At 36.0% G+C, this 16,757-nt stretch overlaps 1 pseudogene; it reads right to left on the bottom strand.

Annotated features, from left to right (window-relative positions):
* Positions 1-13,439: 13,439 nt before the first annotated feature.
* On the bottom strand, positions 13,440-14,313 carry LOC131860193 (70 kDa peptidyl-prolyl isomerase-like; annotated as a pseudogene).
* Positions 14,314-16,757: the final 2,444 nt, after the last annotated feature.

Genomic DNA, 16,757 nt, shown 5'->3' with positions numbered 1-16,757 from the left:
AATAAGACCTCTGAATGAAGTCTTCCTGAAACCAAATATCACTGAATATTTCATCAGCTCAGATGGTGAACATTGAAGCAACTACGTCCTCCAATGGTGGCTGAAAACCCTAGTCTCCAGAGCAAACCCTTTCAATTTCACAATGTCAAAATAAATTAGCCATCCTCTTCTTTCCAAACTCAACGCTATTTATCCTTTTTGCAAGTCGTACCCTAATCCTCTTAATTACAATTTTGCTTGTAATTTCATTTAATTTCACTTTGGGTGTCAAAAATGATTTTAATCATTAAATGGGCATTTAATTTTAATATTTCAATAGTCTGGCTTAGATAATTTAATTAAAAACATGGCCCCGTCTAATGATGAGTTGACCCTCAAGTTAAGTGATTATAATATAATGTCACTTTATAACTTTATTATTAAATCACTTAATAATAAATGCTAAGTCATTCAAACTTGTCTAACTCCACGAATATTTTGAATTTAGCTATGCCGTCTGAAACTGGAGCTCACTAGTTGACCACCCATATGACCATGATGTCTGCTAAAAATAGCTGGGGTCCATCTCCCACTGCTAAAAATAGCCTGGCCAAGCAAAACTCAAAGCAAAACTCATCATAGACAAACTCTGGCAACCCAGAAGTGTACTCTGCTCTGTCCCCCGGAAGATCTCCATGCCAAGGTGACCCTCTATCCAATCCTACTAGCCTACGAGGGTCTCTGATAGGCTAATCACAAGCTAGAGTGATGTCTCTAGCTAGAAGGGGACATCACAGTTCCACGCACTAGTTTCAGTCTCAAGCATAGAATGTGAATCTAACATTCTGTTCTTATTCTGGCATCAACCAACATTAGGGGCAAAGTCTGGCATCCTGACTAGTAAGGAGACTTGGATGTTGAGGCTTGACTAACAAAATACTAGGGCCACACCGATCAGTAGTATCTTCCAACAACTCTCAAATTTGGAAGCTAGTCATCTAGAAGGCAAATTTTTGTAACCTGTAATTGACTTCCAATTCAAATATGGAAACTAGTTTGCTAATCAAATAGGGACAGATACTAATTACGCAAAATATATATGTACATAAGTAATAGATTTGTCACATAAAGGAAATGTGACTGTTCTTTGGTTTTTGTCAGGATTGCTGAAAGCAGTTCAAAATAAGTATTGACAAAAGGTGAAGCCTCTTGTGAAACAAGAAGACAACTGTGTTGTCAGATTTTATCTATGAAATGTGTGAGTAATGTAACTTGGCACATGCAATTAGACTTAGGCAGCAACATCGATAACAAAAGCAAACAAGAGATAAAACAGACTATATGGCCAACTTGGTATTAAGAGGTAAAATGGGTTTAGGCTTTCAAACATATAACAATCTAGGTCTTGTTTTGAGGTAAAAAGAAATATCAGAGATGATTGAATTTCTCTATGAATCTTGCTCTAGCTAAGGATTTAAATTGCCCTATGAATCTCACTCTAAATTTGGAAGAGTTCCTGCTGTGCTTGGATTCCTTTTGATAGAAAAGTTCACATATTAGATCAGTTTACATAATTCACAGACAATTATTTGTTGATTTATTCATCCCAAAAGTTCTGATTCAAAATTAGATTGAAGAAAGTTTGAGATTCAAAAATAAAGGAAAAAGGATTGAACAGTTTATAAACCTGTATGTGTTGGGGCCCAAGAACTGGAAATCCTGCAGTGTACTTATGTTTAGAATAGATTTTGTTCCTGATGGACGACTGAAAAAACTGCTCAGTGGTTTAGTCATCCCAGTGGAGTTCATGTTTATAGGAAGGTACATTCTTTCACTTCGTGATGCAAATAAATTTGCTTTTTTAAATTTTGATTTTTCTTCCAATTCTTCTTGTCTCATATCTGCTTCTCTCACTTCTTCTTTTTGCATATTTGGTTCTTCCAACTCTTCTTTTCTTGTTTCTTCCTCTTCAACTTCTGCATTTTCAATGTTTGATTCCTCTAATTCTGCTTTCAAAACTTGCATCAATTGCATGTTTTTCCTGCAAAGCAGTGGAAAGTAAATCAGATATGTGCTTTACTAGAGCACACCACAAAACAGCACATTTTCAAATCTCCTAAAAGCTGTCTTATAAGCGAACCTGATGGATATTGTAGAAGGCACAATCCATCCCAGCCTGTATCCAACTGTAACCAGCAAATCCATTGTAGCATACAGAGGTCTTCCCTTCACACACCTCAACCCACAGGTTGTCACACAATTAACCAAGACTAGCAGAGAACTATGTCAAATGCATACAGTTAATCCTCAACCTATAATGAAAGTAGCCTCTAAAGATAATAATGAAAAATACACAAAGAATGCATGCATTCCACATTGCATTCAAATCTGTACTGCTTCCTTTCTATAAAAGAAATTCACTGCTTAATGCATAAATGTTAAATACAAAACTGAAGCTCAAAAGCAATCTGGTGTACTTCTGATTAGATAAGTTCAGAGATAGTTTTATGTGATGGTGTTTTCATGTTGTGAGCAATGTTTTGCTTATTGTTTGTTTAAACCATAATATACTCGCAAGATGATAAGAAAAGGATTATATTAATAAAACATGTGTTTTATATTGAAACTTAAAAACATATACTGGAAAGATGCCAAGATAAGGATAAATTAAAGAATTATGTGATTATATAGAACCATTTTTTGGTAAATGTTTCTTCCTAACCTATAAATTACAAGAGGGGGTGAAATTTTACCAAAACTTTATGATTTTTCAATATAGCAATCTACATTATTGTAGACACAGTTCCCTTTTCATAGAAATCAAACTTTGTCCTAAGCTTAGACAAGTTCACTTTTTTAGGTACAAATATCTTTAGAAAAACTGAGAAAAGATATATTATAAATTTCAAATTTGTGAATATTTTGAAAAAGGCAAATATGAAATCCCGCATTTGTCAGTCTCTCTTTTGTAGTAGCAGATAAAAAGGCCTAATCATGTCCATTGGAACAGAAATAAGATGTAGTTGCGTTCTGGTCCAATAAGCTTGAGACCAACATTCAGCAATGTCCCATCTATTGGTGCCTTAGAATTGATCAATTTAATTTCTCTGCATATAAACATTTGTAACAGTATGTGGCTATATCATGATTGTGATCTGATGTATTGAAGTAGTACTTGTAACTGTTCAACAAATACTTATGTGAAACATACACCCTATTTCTTTTTCTTTTTTTTCTGTTTGTGTGTTGTAAATTTGGTTTTATAGGCCAAAGTGAGACATATGATAACATAAGATTATGACAAGTGTCTTCATCTTATGATATGTGATATAAAGTGATAAGATAAGATAAGATCACATGACACCCTAGAGATTTCTAGAAAAATTCCTATGTGTACCCAAAATAAGCTTAAGTGGTAAGATGTGAAAGGGACCTAATAGTGAAACTAGTTAGGCAATATCCCTTTTCACACCAACAAAAATGAAGACCTTACTATTATCCTAAGAACTCTGGGAATTAGTAGAAGTAGGATATGATGAACCTACAAATTAGAATGCATTGAATTCTTTACAACTAAATCAGCAAAATCAGTTGAAAGAGGACAGAAAGAAGGACAGTTGAGCTCTATTCACCATCCAATCTGCATTGGATATTTCAAATTTTCCTCATATTGATGGTATGTCGAAGTCAAAGGATGCATGGGAGGCTCCACAAATGGCATACCAAGGATCTAACAGAGTAAGAATGGTAAGACTTCGAACCTTTCAAAGAGATTTTCAAAATTTAAGGATAAAAAGAAGCTAAGTCTATTCAAGAATTTATTACAGGACTCAAAGCATTGTAAACCAACTTAGAACTCAAGGGGAAACAGTTACAAAGCAAAGAATTGTAGAGAAAATTTTGAGATCTCTTCCTTCAATGTTTGATCCAGTAGTGATAGCCATTGAAGAAAGTAAAGATCTAACCACCATAAAAGTTGCAAATTTGATAGGTTCTTTGCAATCACATAAGGAGCATATGCAACGTTCTACGAAGAGACTATTGCAAGCTTTCCAATCTACTATAAAAAATGAAGAAAAGTCTACAATCCTTCCCTCACTCAACTAAATCTCAAGGGGACTCTTCTACAAATAGAGAATGCGGTAGAGGAAGAGAAGAGGAAGAGGAAGAAGTTTTGTGGATAGTAGAAGTATCCAGTGCAAGTATTGTGAAAGGTATGAACACAACCTTGATTGTAGAAAGAAGAAATCCGATTTGAAAAAGTCAAGAGCCAACTATACTGGAGTCTTTTGAATATGCAAAGCACTCCACATTTTTCACATGCAATTTGGTAGAAGAACCTCAAAAACATGTGTGGTTCCTGGATAGTGGTTGCTCAAATCATATGATAGGTAAATTTGATCTCTTTGTCAAATTAGATGACTCTGTGAGAAGTCAAGTAAAATTTGATGATGATAAAGAGGTTGATGTAATAAGAAAAGGTACCTTTGCAGTGAAATCTAAGCAAGGATTAACTACCTTTATTCACGACACTTTGCATATGCCAAAATTACAAATTACAGCATAATCTTTTAAGTATTGGACAACTTGTAGCAAAAAATATAAGTTTGTGTTTGAAGATAATTGCTGCAAAATATTTAATAAATCGGCTAACCATCATCTTGTAGCAAAGGCTTGTATGACAAAGAATAGATTGTTTCCTCTCACATTGGTTTTTGCTACGATACATGCCTTCAAGGCAACCATAGATGATTCGTGGTTATGGCATCGTCATTATGGTCAAGTGAACTTTCAAGGATTATGCTCTCTTTAAAAGAAGAATAAGGTGAGAGGTCTTCCAGTAATTCAAGCAAAAGAAAAAGTTTGTTTGAAGTGTGCACTTGGCAAGTTGCATCAAGATAGTTTTCATGAACAAATCATGGAGGGCAAAATCTCCTCTAGAGCTTGTGCATGCTAACATTTGTGTTCACATACAAGAGGAATCTTTGAGTAAGAATCTTTAAGCTTTGACTTTTATTGATGATTTCTCTCGCCACACATGGATTTATTTTCTTAATCAGAAATATGAGGCTTTAAATGCTTCAAGAACTTTAAAGCTTTGGTAGAAGAGCAAAGTGGGTATTCTCTCAAAATACTCAGAACATATAGAGGGGGAGAATTCACTTCCAAAAAATTCTTTGATTTTGTATTAGTCATGGCATCAAGAGACAACTTATTGCAGCTTACACCCCCAAGCAAAATGGTATTGCAAAAAGGAAGAATTGTACAATTATGGAAATGGCACAAAGTATGTTACAGTCAAAAAATCTTCCCAATTGCTATTGGGGAGTAGCAGTAGCAACAATAGTGTACATTCTGTAAAGAAGCCCTACAAAATTGGTTAAGAACATTACTCCAAAGGAAGCTTGGAGTGGTCACAAGCCTTCAATGGCTCACTTTCATGTATTTGGTTGTCTCCCATATGTTCATGAAGTTGGATGCAAAATCCCAACTTTGTATCTTTGTGGGCTATTCGAACGCAACTAAAGGGTACAAATTCTATAATCCTGACACAAAGCAACGGATTATTAGTTGAGTTGTGGCTTTTGATGAAGGGGGAGTATGGCAATGGCAAAAAGGTGTTTAGCAAAACACACCACTCATAATGAGTATTGAAGATGATCATGTTCCTTCTCTCCCCACAAGCTCAAGTGAAAGTTCAAGCTCCAATGGTAGCTCAAGTTCAAGTCCTCCAAGCTCAAGTCCGAGTTCTTCATATAGCACAACTTCAAGTGATAGTTCAAGTCCAACATCAAGACCAAGCTCTTCACAAAAGATATGGAGTTTGAAAGAAATTTAACAAAGGAATTCTAATATGAATGTAGTTGTCAATTTTGCTTTATTTAGTACAATTCAATTTGAACAACCTATGTATGAAGAAGCCACTTTGGTCATCCTAGAATTGCCTACTTACAAGCCCCTTGTTACCCCTTTCATTACATCTCATACCGTCTATTGTGACGTTTTCACACATCGCCCCCACTTTTTGCTTGAATTAGATATCTTAGTTTGCTTAGCTTGGTAATTGTTTCTTTAGTCATTAACCTTTGCTAATGAGTAAGAGATGTCAGGTTGAGGTCATTTTGCGAAATCGCTTGAGGTTGTAAGTTGTCAATAATGTCAATATGTTGCAAGAATTGCCAACATTGTCAAGGAGTCAAGGTGAACAAACTAGGAAATTCCCTTCTAGGCTTTGATTTTGGGAAAATAATGATTTTGAAATAAAATCTTCCTTGTATAATGAAGTCCCTCTCTTATGCATTTCAATTTTCATCTTTAGGAGAGAGAAAAAAAAATTCTAAGACAATGAACTTGGACGATTTACCTCCAACATCAAGCAAGAGCCAACACATCAACTTAAGTTAATAAGCAAGGGCCTACACAACAATTTAGGATCAACCCTCAAAGACAAGAAAGGCCTACGGATCAACTTAGGTTGGTAGGAAGTCTCTAAGTGCGCCTGTGGATCAACTTAGGTTGGTAGGAAGTCTCTAAGTGCGCCTATGGATCAACTTAGGTTAATAAGAACTTTTAAATGAGACCTTGCTGACCAACTTAAGTTGATAGGAAGTAAAAACTTGCTTAGTATGGGAACCTGCACATCAACTTAGGTTGATAGGAAGCAAGTATGAGACCCTGTGGATCAACTTAGGTTGATGGGAAAGTGAAATTGCTTAAACTAAAATATCAACCTTCAATGATAGGAAAAGGGCTGTGAATCAACCTACGTTGGCAAGAAGGATTAATGAAGAACATTTCAACTTGGGCTAATAGCGAACCTCTTGCGCACCAACTTAAGTTGGAGGGAAGTAAGCAAGTATTACAAAACCACCTGCGCAACAACATAGGTTGGTAGAAAATAAAGTTTGATTAACCAAGTTCGACCCTCGATGATGAGAAAGAGGTACACATCAACTTATGTTGATAGGAAGGCAATTTTCCTAAGAAGAAAAAGTGTGAATCAACTTAGGTTTATGAGAAGGGTAAGCAAGTGAGATAAAGGTTAATGTCTATCCTTAGAAGGTTAAATGAAGCGAATTTGAGGAGGTCATAACTAAGAAGCTGGAAAGATGAAAGCAAGACGTTGGGAGAGATGAAGTTCAAAACATAAATGATTTGCAAGAATATATATCGAACATGGTTTCATAAGCAATGAAAAGGCGAAGTTCAAGGAGATGAAATTCACAAATGCCTAAGATGAAGTCGGCTGGAAGAAGACCAAATGAGACGAACTTATTAGCAAAGAAAAATATTCTATCAAAGCTAAGTCGGCTGAGTGCTAGAGAGGGTGCGAACTTGATTACAAGCAAAACAAAACGAGTTTTTTTTTTGTTTTTGTTTTTTTAAAGTCGGCCTTATTTGGAGGTGAAAGGGTGCAAGCATTAGAGATGAAGCATATAAAATGGAGGAAGAAAGCGCTAGTTCTTGCAAATCAAACTCAGAATTCTCAAAGAAAATTCGTATTAAGGAAAATATTCTCAAGTTCGCACTCAGCCAGCAGGTGGTAGAAGTTGAAATTCAATCAAATTTCCAGCATTGAAAGGCAAAACTGAAGGGGTAAATTGTTGGAATAAGAAGAAACATAGAAATCAGACCTAGGGTTATAAAGTCAGACCTAGGGTTATAAAGATCAGACCTAAAACGCAGAGCAAATAAGAAAGTGCAGGCCTGAGCGAACTAAAGAGGCAAAGATTGGACAAAACAATAATCAGAGATGGTGTGAATTTGTCAAGACCAGTTTTTTGGGTCATTTTCATCACTTTTACAAAGACCTTATTTGAAGGACATTTTAGTGACTTGGGAACAGATCTTAGATGCAAACTTCATCAGATTCTGGAGCAATTTCTTTATAACTGGAAGTGAGTTTGAATATCAAACATGGGTGCAAATTTATAAGGTCTGATTTGAACAAATCTGGGAAACATTAGTATCTGTTTTGAGGCTGATTCGGAGTGGAATCATCAGCAACCCTAATGCAAGCTAAGCAGACTTAATTCTGATTTCCAGAATCAAATCTGCATCATATCAAAGGCAGCCCTAATAAGGGACAAATCAGACCAGAAGTCTTTCATTTTCAGACCTGTGTTGGCATTTGCAGTCCTAAAGTGACCATTTCCAGATTTTAAAAGGGGTTTGAGAAGTTAATTTCATGATTTACTGTTGTAGTTTTGAATACCATTTAATTAATTTCTACTTTCCTTTTTTGAGGTTTGATGCAAGCAAGGAATAGGAAATGTGAAGCATTGAAAGAAGAACTTTTCCACCACATGACAGGGGCAACACTTACAAGATTCATTCTTCAACATAGCGAACCGAGAGGAAGATCACCAGCAAAGAACACAAGAAAAGGTGTTACAATATAGGGAGGATGAAGAAGTCTACAACTTCAAGATAAAGGTCAAGATGCACATTCAAGGCTACATCTAGAAAGATGAGGAACTTCAGCCATTATAATGCAAGATCAAGATCCAGGCTAGGGAAAATGAACATTCGAAGAGACATGAAGAGGATACACGTTACATGGATTCCAAATGATCAAAGTCTACTTTTCAAGACAACAACATGTTCCAAGTCTCAGGCAAGGAATTTCAAGATCAAAGATGGTTAAGGAAGGAAATACTTCATGATTCAAGGGTTGAGATTGTGAATGTATCACAAGGAGGAAAATTTCCAAGTTAGAGTAAAGAAGAGTGAACGTGATCAAGGAATGGAGATTGTTTCACAAGAGGCTGATGTGACATCCTATTCGCATTCAAGCCAATCAAGTTACTTCCACATCAGCAAGCCCAAAATGCATTGAACCTAATTCATCTCATGGTGGAGAAAGTGACGCATGGTGCTTTATCAAATACTATGTTATGTACCTAGCCTATTCTCTCATTGGTTAGAAATCAAGATGGACATGTGTCCAAATTATTGTAATTATTTCATTGGCTAGAAGAAAGTATATGGTAACAAACCCTAAGTAGGGTTTTATTGTAAGATCTTGGCCATTGATCTCTCAAATTGATATGAGCCACTAAATTGTATTGGGAGCACTATAAAAGGCTTCTCTCTCTCATTTGTAAGGGTTAATAGTTTAGAAATAGTTAATAGTTTAGCAATAGTGAATAGTTGATAGATATTAGATAGCAAGCAGTTAGAATAGAGTAGGAGCAGAAGAAATTGTTGCTAAGGCTTGTAAATGGATATACTCTTTTCATTGAAGATATGGTGAAATGTGTTGTTTCAACAAGTTACATGGTTTCTACTTCTCATTTGTTTTCATGTTGATTAGATGAATGAAAGAGCTATGTGCATGATCAATGGTGAAATTCATATATCCATACCACTAGCGATTTGTTGATTGTAAGTTTGCCTTGTGTGGTCTGTTAGGATTCCCACAGATACTAAGAGGGGGGGTGAATCAATATCTAACCGGTGAGTAGTATTTCTTAAGTTAAAAGATGCAGAACATAAAATAGCAGTATACCGATATGCAAGAATTAATGCAATAAACAGAATCAGAAACATCCACATGAAAAGAACACCATAACACAAGATGTTTAACGAGGAAAGCCGGTGTGGGAAAAACCTCGGTGGGATTTGTGACCCACAATATTCACTTACTGGCCAATAAGAGAATACTACTTACAATAGGGGCCTGCACATGCAGGAAGACCAACTGCCTAGAGCTCACTGCTCAATGAGAAGTCACACTGACTTACAATGAGGATTGTACTAATCCAATGATCTGTACTGCTTTACAATAGCATCTCCAATGCCAGATTCAGTACCGGTTCTAACTCTGTTCTTTACATATACCCTTGACCTATAATTCGCACATTAGGTCTACCTAATATTTTTCTTTTTGCTTGCTTCCCCACCTATACAAATGTCTACAATGATCTCTTTTATATGCAAGAGTCATTTTACAATTTGCCAAGTCGGCTTACAATAATAATCAAAATATTACATATCAAAAATCCTATCGGCCTCTATGCCGGTATACATCTTTTCTTCTGTGTCGAGCCGATGTCGATGTAGAGTGATCTTGTTGATGCCGGTGCACTGTCTTGCTTGTGTAATGCTTTGCCGGTTATGATGTCTTGCCGGTGCCATAGGATTGTAAGGTTGCCATCAATGACAAAACCTTCAATCACACACAATGTCTCATTGGAGTGTCCATATGCCAACAATCTCCCCCTTTGGCATTGATGGCAACACTCATGAGAAATTTCAAAAAGTGTCCAAAATGTGTAGACCAAAAAATTTACCAAAAATATGAAGGGCTCTCCCTGAGCATATGATTCCTGTCTTTGAACTTTCTCATCCTACTACTCCCCCTTTGGCATCAATGACAAAGGTTGTCAAGATGTTAGTAGAGTTTGTAGTTATACCAGTCCATATCCTCAACCTTGTAGTTGGGTAGTTATTATCTGAAAAAGATCGCCCAAAATTAAGTTTATACTATCCATAAACTTTTTGCTATCTTTTATTGCTGTTTCAGTCCTCTTCACAGTATCGGTGAGATGCTACAATTGTTCTGCCGGTGTTTTACTTCCCTGTGCTAATGCCTCTGAGATTTCCTTCTGCAGAGATGCTAGATAGTCCAATCTTGGACTCAGTTTAGATCTCAAGTGTTTTGCCTTGTTTATTATTGTCTCTCTCTCTTTCCTGTTTAAGCAATTCTGCCTCAAAATTTGCTAACTTATCTTCAAAAACAGATAGTGAGTCTGGTGAGTTGACAAATTGTCTGCAAGCTTGTTTATCTCTTCCTATGTCTTGCTTATTTTCTTGTCAATATCTATAGTCAGGAAGTTTGTTTTGCATGTGTCTTTATACAGGTTTTTATACTCTTTTAACAAACTACATAGTTCCGGTAGAAGTGTGTCAAAGTCTCTATTACACTTCTTTATTTCTTCCTCAAAGAATTTCTGTTTCTCCTTTTCTACCGTGTCCTTTACAGATTCTTCCTTTATTTTCTCAATATTTCCAGAAATGTATTTACATAATGTATCCAACTGTCCTAAAGAATCTTTATTATCTATATTACAATCAGGAGCAATTATCTTCAAAATTGGTATTGAATCATCTATTGCTTTGTAAGCTTGTGAACTACAGTCAGTTATTTTCTTGATGGATTCAAATAATACCTGTTATCACTTGAACCTGCACCCCTGTTTGCTAAGCTATCAACTCAGTAGGCTTGTGACACATGGGAACCCTCCTAGGCCTGTGGGTTGCCTAAAAAATGGAGTGAACCTCCAGAGTAAGCTGGTTCTTTTCAAAATCTGCACCTAAACTAACAGCTTCTTCAAGGAAAAGAGTAAGGAGGAAAAAACATGTAAAGCTGAAATCTAAATCTAAGGTGATTTGCACCAGATGATATTTTGAAATCCAACTAAGCAAAAGATACACAGTAAAACAGTGATAATAAACCTCTTTTACACTAATCAACAACCCATGATCTTTGCATCAATACTTCTTAAGAAGGCTGGATAATCACAGTCCTAAGAGGAAAAAACCCTTTTCACAACCTAAGACTGGTAATTACTAAAAACACAGCTTATGACCTACAAGAGCATATATGTTTCTGCATAGGGCATCAACAGAAAGTGCAATTTTAAGGGGGGCAAAAAGCCAACCACAAAAAACTGACTAACCCTAAAGATACAATAACAGAAAAGATGAGAAGTAGAGAGGTAAGCCAAGCTATTATCCTTGCCAAACAGGTATCACCAAGCTTTATAATTCCTGAAAATGTGTTACAAAAACATCCCTTCCTGCAGAGAGAACTCCAAAATTACAGTCTGCTAAAAGATGAATGAATCAGAACCCTAATCAAAATGAAGGCTTCTAGTATATATGCTTTTTTCCAAGGCAGTCAAAAAGGCTCCACCTCCTCCTTTTAGGTCGAGCAAACTCAAAAAACCCACCTTTTTGGCCCCAAACATGTCTGAAAAGGAATGTACTTGAGCCAAAAAGTCAAGCCACCCATTCTGCAACCATAAAACCCCATAAATGCATCATTAATGACTCTGAAATATCTCTGACAGGCCTGCAAGCCCTCATAAATGCAAAAATATCTCTCCCTGACCTCCAAATAAATGAAAACAAATATCTGATAAAGTGATTTTAAAAATCATTATTACCTAATTGAACATTTGTTTGATTTTATTTTATTTATATTTAAAGTAAAGGCTTTAATAATATAAAAACAATAAAATTATTTTATTTAAAGTGATAAATAAAAATAAATCACTTTAATAAGATAATTTTATTATTTTATTTATTAAATAATAAAATGTAATAAAAAATATATTTAATTAAAGTGTTTTAATTTACACTTTAGTAAATAATTTCCCTTATTATATTTTATTACATTTTTACCATAAATATAAAATAAAATTAAAAAAACACATGTTTAATTAGGCAATGATTTTTTTTTTTTTAAAACTTTAAAAAGCATTCATTTACATCTATTAGGAGATCATACTTCCTAAGTGATTTTAAAATTACTCAATAAGTAATTTGAAATAAAAAATATTAAGTGATGTTAAATCACTTAGGAAGTAATGCAAAATTTTAAAGTGATTCACAAAATCACTTAAGAGGTATTTGGCGATAGCTTACTATGTGGTCTTTTGTGTTTCACGTGGCATAGAAAGGAGAAGAATAAAATGTAAAGGAAACATAGGCAATTCGATGATATTTTAGGGGAAACATAACCCTAAAACTCTCATTTTCCTCCTCATTTTTGCATTCGACTTTCTGGAATCTTCTCTTTGAAGCTGGGCGCCGCTAGGGTTTGAACTGGGCGTGGAAGGAGGAAAAAGAAATCAGTCATTTGCTGTTGCTAGGCGTAATTGTGAGTGCTGGGCCTATGGGGCGTTTACAGCCTGCTCTTCTCTTTGTGTTTTTGTTGATTCCGAGCCTATTTTAGGGAGCCGTCGTGGAGATTCTCTTGTATTTCTGTGTATTTCCTGGGCGTTCGATATCCATCCCTGCTGCTAGGCGCGATTTTTTCTTGGCTTTTCTCTCTGCTTACAGGTTCGCTATTTTTTACCAAGTCTGGAAAGAATATTTGTATTTTATGAATTATTGCATGGCTTTTCAATTTAACCTGAATATCTCTAAACACGTAGAAGAAATAGATAAACAGAAAAATATATGTTTGAACCCCTCCACAGTCTCCACCTTTAATATTGTTCCCAGTATTGCCTCTGTGTTTTTGTTGATAACTTTAGAACGAAGGTTGACGCCATCCCTTTCAATTCCTTGCATTTTCTGTATATTAAGAAACACATACAGGTCACCAGCTAGGTTTTAGAAAGAATTGCAGGCATTTTCGCCATTAATGGCTGCCACTGCTTACCCCCTTTGACATCTTCAGTTCTGGTTGTGATTTTCTGAGAATAATTTTCCGAAAAATAAGGGTTTTAAACTCCACACGTTTCATTCTTCATAACACGCCAATGAAACCCCTTAAGATTTTTCGCTACAGCTTTATCCAGACTAGAAATAACTTGTTCTTCCCCTATTATAAATTGAAAAGAATCCTCGCCTTCAGATCCCTTCTGCTCAAAGACCGTGCCATCTTGTAGCTTAGCGATATACCTGATCTGAACAACTGTTCCATCGCTTGGTTTTTCATACCCTTCACCTTTTTTCAAAATTTTCTTTACAACCTTCTTATCTTCTGTAATTTCTTTCACAAACTTAAATGAAATTAATTCCAGAGTGACAATAAGGTTTGCATTTGGTGGAACTGCAACAAAAACCCCTGCAGCATCTCTACCCTACTCACCAAAAGCATACACAGGTTTTATTGTGAGAATGGCCTTTTCTCCATTGTTCATTGTTTTCACTGCCTTTGCAATGGCAAGACAAAAGTTTCCATCATTGACATAGAACTCCACGCCTTCCTCTCTTGTTTTTTGCCACAATTGTTCCATCCTCAAGTTTAGCTTCATATTTCACAGTCACCTCATCTGCATATTTGGGTTTCTCATAATTTTCTCCTTGAGAGATTATTTTCTTGAGAATTCCACCATCCTTGCATACATTGACTACACTAGTCCAAGAGATGAGTTCCACGTCAAGCTGAATGGTGGTATTGGGAGGAATAGAAGGAGGTCTTCCAGCAGAGCCATATGCTAATTCTGGAGGTATTGTAAAGAGTGCATTTTCTTCTTTCTTCATTGTAATGATTTCTTGATCCCATCCTTTGATAACTTCACTGCTGTGTGCATCTCTGAATGACTGTTTGGACTGAAAATGGTGGAAAAACATTAAAAACCCTCCTTTTGTCATCTACCATTTAATGTTGTGCATTAAAATATGTATTTTATGAATACTGTTGCTGCATACTTCTACAAACTACTCTTGAATCTGAATATCATTTGCAAGGACGTAGCTGTCTTGAAATTGTTGAAATGTCTGATCAATAACGCCTCTTCCAGTTTATCATAAAAAAATTTCAGGCTTGATGCATAAAATGTCCTCTTAATGATCATTTGTAAATATTTGCACATCTTGTTCCTGCTCCTTGCATGCATTTTCCCTTATACCTTTTGGAAAGGTGTATTGTTGTTTGAAGACTTGTGCACCTGCTGTTATGGAAGATATGTAGCCTGTGGCGTGAATGATTGCTGCCCATACTGACTTTATATCTTGTTTGTATCACTTTCTAGAATATGACTACATGCCTTTGTGAATCGATCACTGTGATTGTATCTTTGATTATATGCATCCCTTCCATAATTGTGTTTAATGGTATCTTGCATTGTGTTAGAAAATGTCTTCGTTATGATTCTGAAAATGCATTGTATTCCTTACCATTCGCTGCCCACTGAGTCTGAAAAACTGAATATGCATTTTCTATACTTAGTGTACAGCTTTCTGTATGCACTGCATATCTCATTAGCATGCATAAATACCTTGTTCACGTCCTTTAAAAAAAAGAAAGTCTTATCATGCTTATTGGCTGATCATGTGATTGCATACTTGCGTTTTGTTACTCTTTTTCCTTTTATCACCAGCTCTGATATAATTTGATTGTACGAGACCTTGCTATCGTTTCTCATGAGCTGGGCTCAACCCTTGTGGGAGCCTCATTCATCTCCACTCATTTTTGTGAATTTCATGACCAGCAAGCTGTCCTTTTTCCTAATCCTGCACATGAAACAAACCTGTTAGCAAAAATATGCATATGTATGGTGATTTTCCTTTGATCTGATATTTGCCTTTCGAGATCCCTTTATGATGCGAGTTATATGCATCTGATGCATGTAGGGATCATATATATATATGCGTGCATTAGTACACATGTTAGAAATGTAGTCAGCCATTGCTTAGAACAAAATGTTCTAACGCATTGCATATTTTAACTCTTTTGCAGGTATCGGAAGGAAAGCAGATACGGACCAGGGTGAAGCAGCAAGACAAAGGCAACGTCGAGTCTACTTCAACTGTTCCAGTCATTCAGGCAATGACTAGTTCCATTCTCAACATGCCTTCTTCATTTTTTGTACTTGTGTATACATATCTGTATATTTCTTTTCTGCACTTGATGCATGTAGCTAGTCTCACGGCTCATTGTGTGGGACGCACGTTTGAATATTAATAAAATACTTCTCCTTTTGATGAGATGTCTCTTTCCTTTGTTGTTACAAACTAGAAGTATTAAAAAATACCATCTTTAGCTCATTCCTTAGTGCAGTTGGAAACACAAAAATAGAGAAGCAATACACACTTGTTTTATTTTGTAAAACTAGCATATCTTAACCTATTTTTCAGCTAGAAGCGAAAAATAGGTAACAATACCTCAGTCACATTTGTTGACTTTGATGATGACCCAACAAACTGAGTACCGGTGGAAGTGACCATGCTTGTATTGACCTCTGGCAGGTCAGTTTGTGTCTGCATTTCCTTTAGCACTGGTTTTCCTGCTTCATTGCTTACCGGTGGCATTGTTTCCTTGTGAGCCTATTCCAGAGCCTTTTGCTCTATCGGTTTCTCTGTTTGTGCCTCAGATTCCATCTTTTTCCCTGTATCCTCTGCCGGTTGCTCTGTATCTCCTTTTACCGGAGGCTCTTTAACCATATCTGATTTTTCACTTATATCTTTATCAACTGTTATGTTGATCTTTTGGGTATCAACATTTACAGTGTATAGGATTTCGGGATTTGAATTGCTATCCTCTACATCCATGCTTTCAGCTGTCAAATGGTTTTCAGGGGTTGTAGTCTTTACAGGTGGAGGTAGGTTATCTTTAACCTTTATGCTTCGAGGTCCACCAATTTTGCCTTTCCCTTTGTCCTTATCCTTCTGATATACCTTAATAGGCTTGGGATTCCTGTATTCTTCTTGTTTCTCTTTTTCAACCAAAAATATGTCCCAACCATCTTCTGTTTCCTCTGAAACTTCTGTAACTCTACCTGCCATTAGTGAAATATGCCAGTGTGCAGTGGAAAAAACTGTCCAGTTAGCCTGAGCTATCAGATCATCAATTTCCTTTGGGGAGTTTACCGGATATACAACAAGTAGTTTTTCTATTTTTATTTTCTTGTCTAATTCAATTACTCCTTGCCTTCTGGCCTCAAGTCTTTTGTATAAGTCATCAGGAATTTCATTTATGACTTCCATCAAAAACTTTTTGAACATGTCCATATGCAGTATTACACTTTCATCAACTTGCCCTTTTTCATCAGCAGATAGGGTGTCATAAATTTTCCCTATGTTCTTCAGTTTTCCTT

This window comes from Cryptomeria japonica, chromosome 2, assembly GCF_030272615.1.
Source record: "Cryptomeria japonica chromosome 2, Sugi_1.0, whole genome shotgun sequence".
In the NCBI taxonomy this organism is placed as follows: domain Eukaryota; kingdom Viridiplantae; phylum Streptophyta; class Pinopsida; order Cupressales; family Cupressaceae; genus Cryptomeria; species Cryptomeria japonica.
This window is presented reverse-complemented; position numbering and strand designations above follow the sequence as displayed.